Consider the following 13,287-nt stretch of genomic DNA (forward strand, 5'->3'; position numbering starts at 1 on the left):
GAGTAATGGGCAAGATAGGCTAACTGGGCACAATAGCAACTAACCATGATGTGCTAACTGGAAATAACGGCAACTTGTCATGGTGTGGTAAATGGTTGTAGTGAACCATGGTCATACTGTGCCAGCAGGGTATAGCAGCAATACACCTCGATCTGTTGAGTCAGCATTATGGAAATTGGCAATGATTTGTTGAAAGGAAATGAAAAAGGATTTATAAGAGCGTTCAAATGCCCAAAGGCGTCAAGGCGCTAGTGGTTACTCCTGAAAGGAAACTCAGCAAATAACTAACTCTATGTTACACGAATACTTCTGGGCCTCCTTATCTGGTAAAGAGACATGTTTTTAAGGCCTTTCTGAAGGAAGTATGCATCTTCAGGCAGGTTCGATGATGGGGAAAAGAGTTACAAAGTTTGGCTGCAGCCAACGAGAAGGCTGTGCCTCCCCATCTTGTTTACGAAACCAGAGGACCACAACCAAGTTATGGTCTGCCAAGTGAAATTTTCTGATCGGGATGTACCATTGAAACATGGTTCTAATTCCTCTGGTACCTGCATTGTGTAGGGCTTTATGGACAATGCACAGTGTTTTAAACATTATGCGCTTTTTCGCTGGTAGCCAGTGAAGTTTGAGTAATCGTCTAGAGACTGACTGGTGTTTAGGGATATCTAGGATGTTATGTTATGTTATGTTATGTTATGTTATGTTAATTGAGGCTTATTGAGCGCACTAACACCCGAAGGTTTCTTGGCGCTAACTGGAAAGACATGTGAATGAGCAGAAAAGAATTTATTCAGGAAGGGTAAACAGAAAAGTCTTAAGGAGTTTCCTGAACTGAAAAAGGGAGTTGCTAGATTTAATAGTCAAAGGAAGGGAGTTCCAGAGCCTGGGGGCAAGAAAAGCAAAACGACGGCCTCCAAATTTATGAAGTTTAAATTTGGGGATGACAACCAAGTGATGGGAAGCTGAACGAAGAGACCGGGCAGGTTGGTACAGGGTGATCCGGGATTTCAGAAAAACAGGACAAGGACAGTGAAGGGATTTGAATGCCAGGCAACCCATCTTGAAGGCCGCTCTCTCCTTCACGGGCAACCAATGGAGCCTGCGAAGCAGGGGCCTTGCCGATTGCCACTTAGGGATCTTGAATATGAGGCGGGCTGCCTGGTTTTGGACCACCTGAAGACGGTGTAAGAGGAAGCGTGGGAGTGCATGATAAAGGGAATTAGAAAAATCCAGGTGCGATATGACAAGGGACAAGACGACCTGACACAGGGCCGCGTGTGGGAGTAGGTGCCTGATCTTCCGGATTTTTCGGAGTTGAAACATACACGAAGAAATCGTGGCACCCACTTGGGCCTTAAGTGACAGTTCGGCATCGATTGTCACCCCCAGACTCCTGACGGACTTGAGGGGTGTCGGGGGGGAGCCCAAGTCAGGAGGCCAGAACTGCGGGCCCCAAAAAGCGGCACTGGCACCAGGAAGGAGTAGCTCAGTCTTTCCAGGATTGAGTTTCAATTGATTCTCATTCATCCATTGATGGATATGGATCATAGCGGCGTGGAAGTTGTTAGTCGCCTGAAGAGAATCAAGTGGAAAGACGAGCTGCAAATCGTCAGCGTAATTGAAGACGCTGACGTCCCAGTTGTGAAGGGAGGAAATTAAAGGACGCAAATAAAGATTAAATAATAACGGGGAGAGTGAAGAACCCTGGGGAACACCGCAAGTGATGGGGGATTTGGTTGCAGTGAAGGGGCCAAGGCGCACGGCTTGTGATCTTCCCGTCAGGAATTACTCCACCCACTTGAGAGCCATGCCCCGGATGCCAGCTTGTTCGACACGGTGGAGAAGGATGTCATGATCCACCGTGTCGAACGCGGCAGACAAGTCCAAGAGAACCAGAGCCTGCGGTCTCTTGGCATCTGCGTTCTCTCTCAAGGTATTCATGACTGCCAGGATGACTGCTTCCGTGGAATGGGCCGGCCTGAAGCCGGCCTGATTGGGCTCAAGGAAGCCCGAGCTCTCGATGAAAGTGGAGAGACATCCGGTGACATGGGCCTCAAGGAGTTTTGACAAGTAGGGCAGCAACGATATTGGGCGGTAGTTGGAAAGTTCGGCCGCATCAGCCCCTGGCTTCTTCAGAAGAGGCAAGAGAATAGCCTCCTTGAAGGTTCCAGGGACTGTGCCAGAAGTGAGCGAGGCATTCAGAAAGGGAAGTACACACTCCGGCAATTTTAAGCAAACCTCACGCAGTACCGCGGGAGGACAATGATCCTCCGGCGAGCCCGATTTTACACGATTGGCTAGCTTCGCCAGGGAGGGGGGATCCAGAATGGGAATTGAAGTGAAAGAGGATAGATTGCCCGGGGGGGGGTGTCCAGAGATAGTGACGGCTGAGGAGTAAAGATGATAGAATTTTTTATTTTAATGATTTTTTCAGAAAAAAAGAGGTTAAGAGCATCACAGGTCTCTTTAGAAGGGGTTTGAGCTGGAAGAGTCCTATCGTCCGTGGTCAGTTCGTTCATAATCCTGAACACCTCACGAGATTTGTTGGTAGCAGTGAGGATTCTGTCAGAGATATGCTCCGATTTGGCTGATAAAATAGCCAATTTATATTCCCTCCGAGCAGTAACAAACAACTGTCTGGAAGACAAGGAATAATCCCGTCTCCAGATACGTTCCCATTGGCGTACCTCAAGTTTCATTTGCTTGAGGTTGGCCGAGAACCATCGGTTGGCATTAGGATGCCTGGTACAGGGGAATTTGACTACTGGGGCAAATAGGTCACTAGCCTCTTTCAACCAGCTGCAGATGTTAGTGTCAAGCCTATTGATATCCTCATGAGGGAGGGTGCTCGGGCAGGTAGAGGCCAGGGTAGTTATAAAACCCTTGGTATCGTAGTTCTTCCAATTGCGTGCAGAGCCCCCTGCCCTTAGTGGGGCCTTAATTCGCCCACTGAGTGTGATGGTCAGGTCGACTATGAAGTGGTCTGACCAAACGCATGGGAGTGTAGAAGGGGTTGAGAGGGATATATTCGAGGTCCAGACCTGGTCTAGTATGTAGCCTTTTGCGTGCGTCGGAGAGGTGACTTGCTGACTCAAATTCAGACTAGTCAGAATCTCAGATAATGCTGTGGCATGTGCCCCAGCGTTGGTGTCCTCAAACCAATAATTAAAATCCCCAAATAGGGCAAAGCTGGGTAGTGAAGGCAAAAGGGCAGACAGCTGTTCGCAGAGTTTCTCTGCGAAGTCTGGCATGGGACGGGGCGGACGATATAAAAGGCCGAATGAAAAGGCCCCCACTTCCGTCCCCAGATTAATGACCAGATTCTCTACTTGAGGAAGTGCAAGAGAAAATGACGAGATAAGATGGAAACGTTTCGAGATAATGGCAGCCACCCCCCCACCGGGGTGATCGGCAATGCGGTCAGCATGGAGAATAAAATAATCCGGGGGAAGGGCTGCCAAGATGTCGGGAAGAGAATTCTCAGTGAGCCAGGACTCAGTAAGCAGAAGGAGATCGGGGCTTTCTTGTAGCAGCAAGGTGAAGATATCTGCCTGGTGTTTGACCATAGAGCGGGTGTTTAGAAGTAAGGTCCGGATGGAGGTGTGAGTCTGTGCAGGGGCCGAGCGGGAGACCGGGGGGCCGGGCGGAAGGGGGGGGTTGCAAGAAATACCAAGTGCAGTAAGCTTCCCCATGGTGACAGAAGGGGGGGCCAACCCAGGTAGATGGTGGAGTCTGAGTTGGCTAGCAGTGTATGAGATGTAATGACAAGCCTCTCCTGCCCCTTGCCCCTGCCGGCCGCGGACGGGCGCAGACGGGCTTAACTCTGGCGCAACTCCGGCGCGCCTTCGTCGCGCCCGCTTTCGTCCGCTGCGCTGACACATGGGGGACGTCTAAATAGGCTATGACGCGGTGGTGGGAGGAGTCAGGAGGGCGGGATAGGGGGGAGTGAGTTAAAATTGAAGTTACCGTTCGCCGCTCGTACTCAGCGGGACGGGCAAGGCGTGGAGCTGCTCGCAGTCAGCAGCAAAGAACAGGCAAGTTAAAAGCAAAAGTTTCTGCGCTCAACGCGCAAGCCCTCTGCCCTCTGCCACAGGGCTTCAGACTTCACACGGGGAAAAGTGGGCGGAGCCTATATAGGCTATGACGCGGTGGTGGGAGGAGTCAGGAGGGCGGGATAGGGGGGAGTGAGTTAAAATTGAAGTTACCGTTCGCCGCTCGTACTCAGCGGGACGGGCAAGGCGTGGAGCTGCTCGCAGTCAGCAGCAAAGAACAGGCAAGTTAAAAGCAAATCAATCTTGCAGAAGCATTGTGTACCATGTGCAGCTTTGTTTCTGCCGTCTTATTAATATCCAGATAGAATGCATTACAATAGTCAAGTCTGGGTGAAATTAGCTCCAGGGCTACTTGTTTGCACACTGGTAGAGGGATAAATACTTTCCGCAGCTTTTTAATGATCCAGAAGCAGATCGCAACTGTGCAGTGGACCTGAAGGCCAAATTACTATCCAGGATTACTCAACATTTCCGGCCACCAGTTATGATATCCTATAGTTGGTTGGCACCCAAAGATCAGGACCTCCGTCTTTTCACTGTTAAGCTTCAAACAGTTCTTGCCCATCCAAGTGGCCACTGCCTTCACGCAATTGTTAAAGTTAGCCGAAATGGCCTCGATGTCTTTCATGATAGACCCAATTGTTTGTGTGTCATCAGCGTACGACACAGCCTGCACCCCAAAGGAGCATATTGGCTTGGCCAGCAGGGAGACATATAGGTTAAATAGGGTTTGACTCAGGGACGAGCCCCGAAGAACCCCACATGGCAAGGTGAACAAATCAGATTTAAAGTATTCACAATTACTGTTTGTGATTTGTCCTTAAGAAAGGAGGTGTTCAATTTTAGTGCTGCATCTTCTAATCCTAGTTCCTGTACTCGCTCTGTGAGCAGGGTTGGGTATATATCAAGGCCTGCGGACAGATCCAAAAGGATCAGAGCCGCAGCCTGTGCTGCATAACCAGACATCTAAAGCTGTCAGTTGCTGATATCAGAGCAGTTCCGTCCCATGGCTGCTTCTAAAACCAGATTATGACACATCCAACAATCCCTGTCCCTCCACGTAAGCCTCGAGATGATTGTTTAGGTGTTTCTCCAAGACCTTTGCCGAAGTTGGAAGCAAGGAGATAGGGCAGTAAGTAGATATAGTTTAACCTCCCATCTTTCCGGTACTTTTTTAATGACATTTTCATCTCTATCCACATTTTTTTCTGATTTTATAAATATTTATCCATAGTTGTTTTTTGTTTCGTAAAAATTAAAGTTGTAGCTTGTCATTTTCAAAATGTATGTCTACAAAAAATGAACACTTCCAGAACGTAACTGTAGAGTATATTACACAGCCATGCATAATATACATTTAATTGCAGTTTTCTTAAACACAAATTGGGATGATTTCTATAGTGCTTAGATCTCCCAGCAGGTAATAGTGCTCAAGTGCACGTTGCTGCATTAAGAGAGGATGAATATCCAGTCCGTGGTAGAATCACAAGTGAGAGCACTTAGGCAGATAATTTTTTCCAAACAAATAGTATTAACTTCACCATAATTTACTAATACCAAAATAGAGCAGGCATAGTGTAGTTGAGGGCGCTTATAATCGGTTGTGTGTCAAAATATTGAGGGTGAAATAATCGTTCTACAAAATATTGTGTCTTAAATTTCCACTACAAACTTTTTTTTAAAGTAAATACATATAGGTAAGTTACTAAACTACACAACACACGTGTTCCTCCCTCACAAAACCTATATTGTCAATTTATATAGATGTGGAGTTGAGTTTAGAGAAATCATTCTTACTATATGCACTTTCCATCACAATTGTAGTCGATATTTAGGCCACTATCTGTAGAACGATATTAGGCATAAGAAATTCTGACAGAAAACTTACTAACATGCTAAGAGGTTACATGAAAAAGGTTGTATTGACCACAGATAAAGGCTTCTTACATTGGTATTTCTGACTCATTTTCCCCTTTCCCACCTTTGTGCATTCAAAGCGTTTGTCCTTGAAGTATTTGTGACACCTCGAGCAGCTAATTAAAGCACACATTTTCACTTTTATGAACAATCACAGGCAAGGATCAGATTGGTTTCTGTCCCTACGAATATGTAAAAATCAGTAAATAAAGAAACTCTTTAACACACTACAAATTCTTTATCTTTATCCAGCTCGTTTTACTTTCACATTAACCAACATGAATCAATACTAAATTAGCTATTTAATGCTTCTATATCACATTTACCGAGCCAAACACATCCAAACAGCCATAAACGACCATTCTGTAGAAAATCCCAGAAAGGTATGAAATTAAGAATGCTCTACAGCGTGACTCTAATTTTACAAGGCGCTATGCAAACGCTGATAGCATTGGCTAACGTAACGTAACACAACATAGCGCAACATACAATATCATAACATTATAAGCGATGGTATTTATGAAGTCAACTCATTCACCTTACTGGAGCATAGGTGAACTTTTTATACTTTATGAGTCTTCTTTTCTGCATCAAAATAAGGCATAAGCGAGACTGGAGGAAGGGCCACTCTAAGGGGTATATTTACTTGGACTATCTGTCAGATTCCACACTCGCCACATCCCAGCCACAGGAAGTGGCAACATGAGTTTTAGCGGTGTGGTAACAAAACCACATGCATGGTGAGAAATAGAGAGGCCTTTTCTTTGGACAAAGGAAAATATAGTTCATACCTAGGATTGCCTAAGACGCGTTAAGTCCCTGAGGTTTCTAAGCTCCAGGTTTTTCTGGCTGTTGCAGACGTTGTTTACAAGGGATTAGTCGGATCCTGCCACTAACTCAGTTTCTTTGACAGGATCTTGTTATCCTAGCCACCTCTTCCTGGAACAAGTCCAGGAGGCTGGAAGAACCATCTACTTGGTTTCTCATGCAATAGGCTCCAGAACAGTGGGGTGCAACCGACACAACAAGACTGCGGTTGTTTTATGCGATGAGTTTTGAACCTGGCATCCATTGCGTAAATGGAGACACTCACAAATATACCACATTGGCAGGAGACACCCTACAGACCGACGTGGCCATGCTGGCTCCTGACACTTGGACATGTCCTGGTTTTATGGGATGCATTTTGAACACGTGATGTGCCTGTATGAAATGATTTCACTCTATTACACGATTGAAAAAATCCATACCCCACACTGAATAATTACAGTAACAGAATTCAAAAAGTCCAGGAATGACGAACAGGGGCGCATTATGCATAGTGCCCGGGGTTGCAACAGGCTTGTGTACACACTTTGTACACCCACGGGGCACTATGGTTTTACAAAAGAGGCTATAGCCCCTTTTGTAATATTGATAGCGCTGGTGCCTATTTTGCACCAGTGCTATCTGGAGCGGCATTCCCTCACTTGCATGGGTGTTTAACCCCGTGCAAATAGAGGAATCACTTTGCCTCTGCACCTGCGCCCTATTTTAGTTGCGGGCACAGAGGTAAACGAACCATGAGGGGGCGCACCAACAGTGAGCCTTTAACCGCTTCCATGCTGTTGTCAGCCATTGGCCGAAGGCAGCGCTACCTGCCCAGTGCTGCCCTCGGCCAATGGCCGACGCGGCCCCGCCCGTTTTGCTGAAGTGCTGCACTTCTGCAAAATCGCGGGCGCATGAAACGGGTTAAGAGGTGGCACTTTGTTAGTAGACCGACTGAGTGCAGCCCTCCCAAGGGGACAAAGGGTGTTCCTTGGACTCCCCAGATATCCCCAACATGTGGGTGCACTCACTCACTGCACTCGCCTACACTGGGATCCGCATCCCCTCTTTAAAGTGCAGGTGGCTGCTGCCTGTACCTTAAAACAAGGAGCAGCTTTTAAGTAGTTGCTCATCTTACAATGAATTTGTTGCCCACTGCGCATACGCGTGTTCAATGGCTGCCCTGGGGGCAGCACATTCATGACAGTAGGGCTCACTGTTTCAGTTTGCACAGGCCTGAACAGTGCACCTCTTCCGTTCTCTGGGCACAGATGTGATTTAGGGCAAGAGTCAAGACAGAGTAAGGTGCTCAAGTTGCACACAATAGAAAAAGTGTTAAGTAAGATGGGCCTAATTCACCTCATCTGTATCTGGTCTTTTACCAGTCCCTTCCTTGTGGTTGAAATAAACATGTGGTAGCATCATACCTGGAACTGCATGTGTTCTGTCTGAATCGGACACTAGAAAGTCAGTCGGGGATAGAAAGCGCTGGGGGATATTTTGTGCCAGTGCTATCTGGAGCAGGCATTTTCTCACTTGCATGGGTGTGTAGCCTCATGCAAATAAGGAAATTACTTTGCCTCTTCACTTGCACCCTATTTTGGCTGCGGGCGCAGAGACAAACAGACCGTGAGGGGGCGCACCGACAGTGTGTCACAAAGGGGTGGCTCTTTGTTAATGCACCGACTGATGCAGCCCTCTGAAGGGGGCAAAGGGTGTTCCTTGGACTCCCCAACATGTGGGTGCAGTCGCTCACCTGTACTGGGATCTGTGTATCCTCTTTAAAGTGCAGGTGGCTGCTCCCTGTACCTGAAACACGCAGCAGCTTTTAAGCAGACGCTCATCTTACCCTGACTCATCTAACAGATGATCCAGGTCGAGCAATCAAGGCCCACTTCATAAAATAAAACAGGGACTATTAACAGCATTATAGGCCCCCGGGCAAAGCAGTGCAGTGGGCACTGCCTACACAACCACTCACAGGAATAAAAATGTTTAACGGAAAATTAGTGTTAAATTCTGGTCTGCATGAGATCCCTATGCTTGTGGGGCCCCCGGGCAACAGGCCAGTGTGGGCTAAGACGGCACAGACTAAATACACTATAACGCAGCCATCACAATGCTAGGTTGAATATCCCGCAAGAACTGTTATACAGTTAAAAGAATAGCACTTCAAAAACACTTTAGAAATATGTACACAGTTAAAAGTGAACAAAAAAGCAATAACTCGTACAACGCAAAAGGCACAAAAAGTGTCAATAATGAATAAAAAGTTGCAAAACTGGATACCAAACTTGCAATCAAAATATGCTGTACATGCGCACTAGATTGCAACCACTCAGTCTTATGCAATAAAGTTTTGGCTTTACAATATCATAATCTCAATATAGCCTAACTTTAATAATGAATTTTAAATAATGTTTAAAAAATATCGCTCCATTGGCACTAATAATAGAAAATATACACCCTATAGATCTGTATTTTTGTAAGTGACATTTAGGCCACTATATTATATCAGACAATATTTCTGTCCCGGATATTCTGGCATGCAACCTGTAAAAAAGTGATAAGAAATACAAGGATCCTCGTTCATCGGAAACAAAAACAAATATTGTCCAATGGAAGGGGATCTCACTATTGATCATGTTGCCACTGTACTCTTTGCAATCCCATGGTACATGGCTTTAGGATATATATCACATGTCCGTACAAAGCACTGAAGTTCTCATTTTGGGGTACTCTGTATGACAGCCCTCTAAAATGTACAAAGGACATTAAGGGACAAAGGAAAAATGTCAAGGATAGAATGAGTAACACAGCAGACTGTTGATCCTTGTCCTTGTACCATGTAAACCCAAGTGATTAACCTCAAAATATGAGGATTCAGTTGATAGAGATGTATTACCTCTTTTACCCCATAAATTTCAATACGTAAAGAGTATCAGGGAGATATAGGGTATCATACAAAATCACAGAAATGTTGAGTGAATCAGAAAGTTCAAGACATTTTGACATTATCATATTCAATGTCAGAAAATTTGGAGAACATATCAGAATGCTATTTAATCTCAATTGTAATTGCTAATTGTATTTATATAGCACTTACAACCCCTCGTGAGGTTTTGAAGCACTTTGCGATGAGTAGCGTGCTACTCCAGAATCCATGGTTAGAGGTGAGAGATGCTAATGGATTAGTACAAAGTGGTGTGATTGTTTTTTGTTTCCTTCTGGATTAGTGATGGTAAGTGTGCAAAGTTAGTGTTCATTAACCCCTTCCACGCTCATGACGAGCTGGGCTCGTCATGCAGTAGCCTCCTGCTACGCTGATGACGAGCCCAGCTTGTCATGAATAATGGTGTTTGTAAAGTTACAGCACAGGAGAAAAATCCCCATAGCGTTCAAGGTGTTAAGATCTCAAGCATTTACTGTATTGTTTTGAAAAGGGTAGATTAATTGAACTGGATTAGTAAAGGAAATATGTGAGTTGTTATTGGGAGTGGTGGAAAAGAGTGCCTGTTAGATGGATGAATTGGATAAAGGAGAGAAGAGTTTGGAAAGGGCTTTTAGGAGTCCATGGTAGTCCAGGAGGTTTGGGTGAGTCAGAGAGTGCAGGCACATACAGAGGTTGAAAGGGAAATTCCACTTCCCACCCTAGTAAATAGAAATTGATAAAAAAAGTTAAAGAAATATATCCACAGTGATACGTTTACATACATGCACACATAAACACATTATACTTATGTAATTTAATGTATAAGGCACAAATCCAACTTTATACACTTAATGAATGTTGGTTTCAATTGTGGATTGTAATAGTAATTCTATAATAACATGCCCTCATGTGGTGCTTTTTAGTGTAAATGTAGACTTTTGATGGACCGCCCAATAACAGGTTTTACAATTTCATAACTCACTGTAATGCCTTACCTTGGCTACAGAAGAATGGAAGCCCCAGGCAACCTTTCTCTAATTTGAATGTATGGCCAAACAGAATTTTGCAGTGGGCACATTACTTTACCAGTCTAGCTTGCATACTGATTCTAGTTTACTTACTGATTCTAGCTTACCTACTGAGTCTAGCTTTGTTACTTATTCTAGCTCCCCTACTAATTGTAGCTGGCTTACTGGTTCTAGCTTACTTACTGGTTCTAGCTTAACTACTGATTCGAGCTTACTTACTGATTTAGCTTAACTATGGATCCTAGTGTTCCTACTCTTTCTAGCTAACTTACTGATTATAGCTTACTTACTGATTCTAGCTTATCTACTGATTCTAGCTTACTTTCTGATTCTAACTTACCTACCGATTCTGGCGTACTTACTGATTCTAGCTTACCTGCTGATTCTGCTTGCTTACTGTAGGAAAGTCGGATTTGCTTCTTATGGTTACCCCCACTTTTTTGCCTGGTGCTAAGCTGTTTTTGACTAGTCTGACTGGGAGCATGCTAATCAGGACCCCAGTATCTCTGCTCTCACCCCTAAATTGTTATGTTCAGTACTTAGGTACATCTCAGATTGGATACTGGGGTACCCTTATCAGTCCCTAGTATATGGTACTGAGGTACCAAGGGCATAGGTACCCCAGAGGTCCCCCATGGGCTGAAGCATGTATTATGACACCCATGGGAGACCATTCAAACTGTAATTACAGGCCTGCCATTGCAACCTGTGTAAGCTGGTGCTAGCACCACTTTAAAGATATAGGTTTCTTATATCTAGGGTATCTGCACTTAAAACCTATAAGTCACCCCTATAGCAGACCTTTACAATCTTGAGGGCAGGGTGCTTGGGTCTAAGTGTGAGGGTGCCCCTGCATGAGTAGGACACTCCTACAGCCTATGGAGTCTATTCTCCCGGGTTGTAAGTGGAGCAGCCATTTACCATATAGAGGGGCACTGCATAATTACGCAATGACTATATCGAAATTGGCTGCAACTAATCCTATCATGTTTGGTATCAAACATGTTGGAATCATACCCCCACACTGTAAATGGTGTGGGAGGTATGATTCCAAGCACTGGAAGAGCCCTCCGTTAAGCTCTCCATGCTCCCGGTACAAGTCTTCTAGACCCAGACAGCACAACATGGCTGCTGCAAACCAGTGACACGATTCTGCTCTCCTGCTGCTGAGCCAAGCTCGAGCAGGGGAAGCCAAACTAATAGGTATCCTGTCACAGGGAGGGACCACCTCCCAGACCAGAGTTAGTGAATTGTGCGGGTAGGATGCGCTTGCCAGCGCCACTCAGTCTGCATGAGGGGCACATTTGGTGCCTCCTTGCATAGTCCAGTTCAAACCACCTCTGGAAGCCTTTGGCTCCCGCTCTTGTGCAAAATTGGACAAAGGACCTGAAAGTATCATCCTCCCTATCCAAACCCTCCCCTGGGAGGCTCCCCTGAATCACCAAACGCTTTAGAGAGAGTACTTAGGGTTTTACCTGTGGGTGGGCCCCTAGATTCATCGTGGGACACGATTCAATTCAGACACCATTTAAACCTCTACCGTCTAGGCCAGAGGTCTTCAAACTTTTGTAGGTTGAGCCCCCCCTGCTGAATTTTTTGAAATGTCGGGCCCCCCCACCACCTGACAGAAATTTCTGGAATCTGGTACACTACATAATTGACCGCCACCCGCCTGTCCCGGGCCATATCAGGCAAATAATGTTCAACGCAATAAGAGCTAAGTTAACTGTAGGTTTGTGAGTGGGTGTGGTTAAATCAGAGGCTTATTACACAGCTCAAAACAAAATTTTCCAAGATAAAATGTGCCCAAATAGTTTTTACTAGGATGCTTTGTTTTACACATGACAGATTGTTAATAACACCACCAACATTAATGTAACGGGTGTGCCTGTTTTTCGCCACAGAGACGGTCAATCTGTGGATGGATTTTTGCCACTGCCATCCTCAGATTGTGCTCCACATCCAGTCTTGAACGGTACTTTGTCTTTTGTACCGCAAGTGCCGAGAACCCAATCTCACATAAATAGGACAAGCTGAAAGGCAAGAGAGTTTTGATGGCAGTTTCTCGCAAAGCTGAATATTCTGCAGACATTTTCAGCCAAAACTCTCCCAGTGAGACTTTGCTGAAATGCATCTGCAGAGTGCGGTCACTTTGGAGATCAATCAGTTCTTCCTGTATACGGATTGGGAGATGGCTTTCCACCTCTTAGAAGACCCAATCATTTAAGTGATCGTTGTCCTCCGGAAAACACTTTTGCAAACTGTCCCTGAGAGAAGTCAGATGATTTTTTATTACCTCAGCAACATTTGGAAGTTCATATTCAGTCTCCGCAGGAGCATCTACTAAACATGGAAACTTCTCAAACAGGCCATCTTCAACTAGTCTTCTCTATAATTCAAGCTTCTTCTTGAATGCAGTTATTCTTTTATTCATGGTAAAAGAAGTCATGTCAGCTCCTTGCAGAGACAGATTCAGGGAATTTAATTTCTCAAAAATGTCAGTTAGGTATGCTAGAAGCACAAGCCAGCGGGGATTGCATAGTTCTGCTTT

This window comes from Lissotriton helveticus, chromosome 7 (assembly GCF_964261635.1).
Source record: "Lissotriton helveticus chromosome 7, aLisHel1.1, whole genome shotgun sequence".
Classification (NCBI taxonomy): domain Eukaryota; kingdom Metazoa; phylum Chordata; class Amphibia; order Caudata; family Salamandridae; genus Lissotriton; species Lissotriton helveticus.